At 42.9% G+C, this 4,966-nt stretch overlaps 1 pseudogene; it reads right to left on the bottom strand.

The window, feature by feature from the left end:
- Positions 1 to 3,890: 3,890 nt before the first annotated feature.
- Positions 3,891 to 4,661, bottom strand: LOC147902282 (25S ribosomal RNA; annotated as a pseudogene; the record flags this gene model as incomplete).
- Positions 4,662 to 4,966: the final 305 nt, after the last annotated feature.

Raw genomic sequence — 4,966 nt, 5'->3', positions numbered from 1 at the left:
ATTGGTTTAGTCGACACAGGGTCTGGATTCAACATCTGCAAATATCAGGCTCTTCCTACTTCTTCTTGGCAACAACTTGAGACCCAGGATCAGATGCATGGTTTGACAATGGGTGGCGGGCTTATTGCATGGAAGAGCTATGTATCAAAAATTCCTATCACTCTGGCTGGGCATTCCACCACTATTAGTTTCTATCAATTGGAATCCCAAGGGGTAGATCTAGTCATTGGTAATGCTTTTCTCAACAAACATCTCCCATTCAGGTTTTCTACTAAAGAGATGGTCCTTACCATAAATAACGTCTTGGTACATATTTCTGCAAGGGAATCTCTCAAGCGTGTCCTCAAGCCATTTGAAGAGGACCTAGAGATTGTCCGACAGTCTTCTTCCCCAGTTGACCTCCAATATGTCAAAGCTCCACTCGAATATGATTCTACTCCAGATGCCTCTCCAAATCTTGCCGAGTCATTTAGCCCTCAAGACGCTCAACAACCCCTTCAAGGAGTTGAGCTCGACGACTATATCAACAACCTCCTCCAGGTAAAAAATAGTAAGCAGCTCTGCTGAACTGTTCATACTCTTCATATGATGACATCATTGCAAGATATGCAATAGAAGTTCATTCGTGATTGCAGCAGTGACTCACACCTTCGGCTTTCAAGAAAGTGTTCCAGCATCAAGTCGACCTCCCTCTTCGGGAAAACTCCAAACCATTCAAAGAAAGTCCATATGGGTTTACCCAAGCCGACCGACAATTGTGCAACCAAGAAATCCAAGAACTCTTGGATATGGGTCTCATTGAACCGTCCCACTCTTGGATATCCAAGAACTCTTGGATATGGGTCTCATTGAACCGTCCCACTTTGAGTGGGTAGTAGCGGCATTCTATGTAAATAAACACTCCGAGCAAAAGAGGGGTAAGAAGCGCCTTGTCATAAATTACAAGCCACTAAACAAATGTCTTGTGTCCGTTTCTTATCCGATTCCTAACAAAGAATATCTTATGCAAAAAATTTCTGGTGCTACAATCTTCTCGAAGTTCGACCTCAAGGCAGTGTTCTAGCAAGTGGGTCTTAATCCTAATGATGATCATAAAATAGGATTTGTTGTTCCTCAGGGATTCTATCAATGGAATGTACTCCCTTTCCGTCTCAAAACCGCTGGACCTGTAGAATTTCAAAAGTTCATGGATTCCATATTCAGTCAGCATCATTCTTTTTGTTTAGTTTATATTGATGACATACTAGTGCACAGCAAGGATGTCCATTCACATCTCTGCCATCTCCAAATTGTGTATGATCTCATCAAATCCAAAGGGTTGGCCCTTTCTACCAAAAAATCACCCTTGGCTAAGAAACGATTGAGTTCTTAGGAGTCCACATCCACAAGGGTAATATTCAAATGCAGCAACATGTCTTGAAGGCCCTTCTTGCATTTCCAGATGAAATCAGGGATCGAACTCAACTCCAAATGTTCCTGGGACGTCTCAATTACATATCCCCTTTTTATAAACGGTTGGCCCGAGATCGTCGGCATCTTCTCCAACTCTGTCTCAGAAAAGATGGCCCGACATGGGGACCACCCCAAAGAGAAGCAGTGCAACACATCAAAGAAAAGGTTCAACAATTACCATCTCTCACCATTCCATCAGCCACAAGACAGCTGGTAATTGAAACAGATGCATCTGACCATTTCTGGGGAGCAGTCTTACTTGAAAAGACACCCACTGAAGAAGTTGTATGTGCCTACCGATCAGGAACTTTTCAAGGCGCTGAGCTCAATTACCATTCAATTGAGAAAGAAATTCTAGCAGTCAAAAGGGCAATTCAAAAGCTAGAACTCTTTATCTTAAATAAAGAATTCCTCATCCGCACCGACAACCAGAACTTCAAGACGTTCTGTACCTGTCGAATTGATAAACAGATTGGCAGGGCACGCTTAGCTCACTGGCAGGAATTCTTTACCATGTATGATTTCAAAGTAGAATGGAAAAAAGGCTCCTCAAATGTGCTCCCAGACATGCTCTCCCATGAAGGAGCACCTTATTGGGACATTCACAATGGCGGATTACTACTTCCACTTGATACTGGACAACCAGAAGTCCTATGTCTCAGTCATGGTGATTAGACACTGTCCTCAATTGGATAAGACCTTCATCATGACGCTTGTACAAAATTAAATAAAATTCATAAAGTGACTAGACACTGCTCATATTTGAGTAAGACCTTCACCTTTATGTCTTTTCCATATCTTTTCATTGTACAAACAAATGGATGACAACTCAGAGTGGATTACAGCTCAACCTCCACTCATGACAGCTCAGAGTGAGCTCATCCCTCCACTTTGCCTTTTCCTATATAAGAGCATCCTTGGCTCATTTGTAGGCAGAGTCTACCTCCGAGAGCTCTTGTATCCTCAGTTTTTAAGCCTCCTTGCTTCAAACTCCCTTGTTCTCAATTTCCTATTTTCAGTTTTCCTTCATGCCTTTGTCTGTTCCACCGTTCTCCATCTCTTACGTCCTGTTCTTCGGTCTTCCCCATTGTTATGCACCTCTCCTCCTACCGACTTTCTTGTCTACGTCTGTTTCATTCATGCTTCGTCTCCCGATTTCATCTTCTCCTTACCCCTCGGCATCATCATGGGTTCTCGCTCTTACTCTGTTTAGTTTTCTCTTTTCAGATCTACGTCTTCCTATCTCCCCATTGTTCCTTCCACCTAGCACCCATCCTTCTTGGTATCAGAACCCATCCTTCCCTAACCCCTAAACCCCAAACCCTAAACCCTAAACCCTAACCCCTAACCCCTAACCCCTAAACCCCAAACCCCAAACCCCAAAACCCTAAACCCTAAACCCTAAAATCCTAAAACCCTAAACCCTAAACCCTAAACTAGTTTAGGAATTCTGAGGTTTTTTGGGTTTCTGAGGGTTTTTTGGTTTTTTGGGCTTCTGAGGGCTTTTAGGCTTTAGGGTTTAGGGTTTTTTGGGTTTTTCAGGGTTTTTTGGTTTTAGGGTTTAGGGTTTAGGGTTGAGGGTTGAGGGTTTAGGGTTTAGGGTTTAGGGTTTTTGAGGGTTTTTAAGGTTTAGGGTTTAGGGTTTTAGGGTTTAGGGTTTAGGGTTTCTGAGGGTTTTAAGGGTTTAGGATTTAGGGTTTAGGGTTTTTGAGGGTTTTGAGGGTTTAGGGTTTAGGATTTTAGGATTTAGGATTTAGGGTTTAGGTCTTATGAGGGTTTTTAGGGTTTAGGGTTTAGGGTTTTAGGGTTTCAAGGTTCAGGGTTTAGGGTTTAAGATCTAGGGTTTAGGGTGTAGGGTTTAGGGTTGAGTGTTTTTAGGGTTCACGTCCTAGATTTTAGGGTTCAGTGTTTTTAGGGTTCCTAAACCCTAAACCCTGAACCCTGAACCCCTGGACCCTGAAGCCTGAACCCTGAACCCTAAACCTGTTTACAGGGTTTGGGGTTTAGGGTTTTAGGGTTCACGGCTTAGGGTTCAGGGTTTTTGAGGGTTTAAGGTTAAGGATTTAGGGTTTTTGAGGGTTTAGGATTTAGGGTTTTAGGGATTAGGGTTTAGGGTTTTAGGGTTTATGGTTTAGGGTTTAGGGATACTCTTACATTCATTACGGATGTTTCATCTTAGCAATAGAGCCTCTCTTTCATTCAAGAGTTAATGCTACATGTATGGCCAACCTAGTCGACACTCGGCACCTTATTCTTTAGGGTTTAGGATTCACGGCTTAGGGTTTAGGGTTTGTGAGGGTTTAGGGTTTAGGGTTTAAGGTTTAGGGTTTTAGGTTTTTAGGATTTAGGGTTTTGTGTTTTAGGGTTTTAGGGTTTAGGGATTTAAGGTTTAGGGTTTAGTGTTTAGGTGTTAGGGTTTAGGGTTAAGTGTTTTGAGGGGTTTAGTGTTTTGGGGTTTAGGGTTCATGGCTTAGGGTCTAGAGTTCATTGCTTTTAGGGTTTAGTGTTTCGGGGTTTCGGGCTTTTCAACCAAGCGCAATGCCCAATTATGTGAATCAATGGTTCCTCTCGTACTAAGTTGGATTACTGTTGCAGCACCGCTCATCAGTAGGGTAAAACTAACCTGTCATATGACGGTCTAAACGCAGCTCACGTTCCCTATTTGTGGGTGAACAATCCAACACTTGGCGAATTCTGCTTCGTAATGATAGGAAGAGCCGACATCGAAGGATCAAAAGCAACGTCGCTATGAATGCTTGGCTGCCACAAGCCAATTATCCCTATGGTAACTTTTCTGACACCTCTAGCTTCAAATTCCGAAACACTAAAGGATCGATAAACCATGCTTTCACAGTTTGTATTCGTACTGAAAATCAAAATCAAATGAGCTTTTACCCTTTTGTTCCACACGAGATTTCTATTCTCATTGAGCTCATCCTAGGACACTTGCGTTATCTTTTAACAGATGTGCCGCCCCAACCAAACTCCCCACCTGACAATGTCTTCCGCCTGGATCGGCGCGCGGACGCGCTTTGACCAGAAGGAGGGGCCGAGCCCCGCCTCCACCTCATGGATTAAGTAAAATAACGTTAAAAGTAGTGGTATTTCACTTGCGCCAGAAGCTCCCACTTATTCTACACCTCTCAAGTCATTTCACAAAGTCAAACTAGAGTCAAGCTCAACAAGGTCTTCTTTCCCCGCTGATTCTTCCAAGCCCGTTCCCTTGGCTGTGGTTTTGTTAGATAGTAGATAGGGACAGTAAGAATCTCATTAATCCATTCATGCGTGTCACTAATTAGATGATGAGGCATTTAGCTACCTTAAGAGAGACATAGTTACTCCCATCGTTTACCCGCACTTGGTTGAATTTCTTCACTTTGACATTCAGAGCACTGGGCAGAAATCACATTACGTCAACATCCGCAAGAACCCTCGCAATGCTTTGTTGGATCAAACATGTATGAAAATAAAATTTGTGTCATTGGGTAAAGCTATCTTTAAAGGTCAGTATGGG

The sequence above is a fragment of the Dipteris shenzhenensis genome, chromosome 5, assembly GCF_047967505.1.
Source record: "Dipteris shenzhenensis isolate YYH24624 ecotype China chromosome 5, Dip_SZ_1.0, whole genome shotgun sequence".
Taxonomy (NCBI): domain Eukaryota; kingdom Viridiplantae; phylum Streptophyta; class Polypodiopsida; order Gleicheniales; family Dipteridaceae; genus Dipteris; species Dipteris shenzhenensis.
The sequence above is the reverse complement of the archived record's forward strand: the minus strand, read 5'-3'. Positions and strand labels throughout refer to the sequence as shown.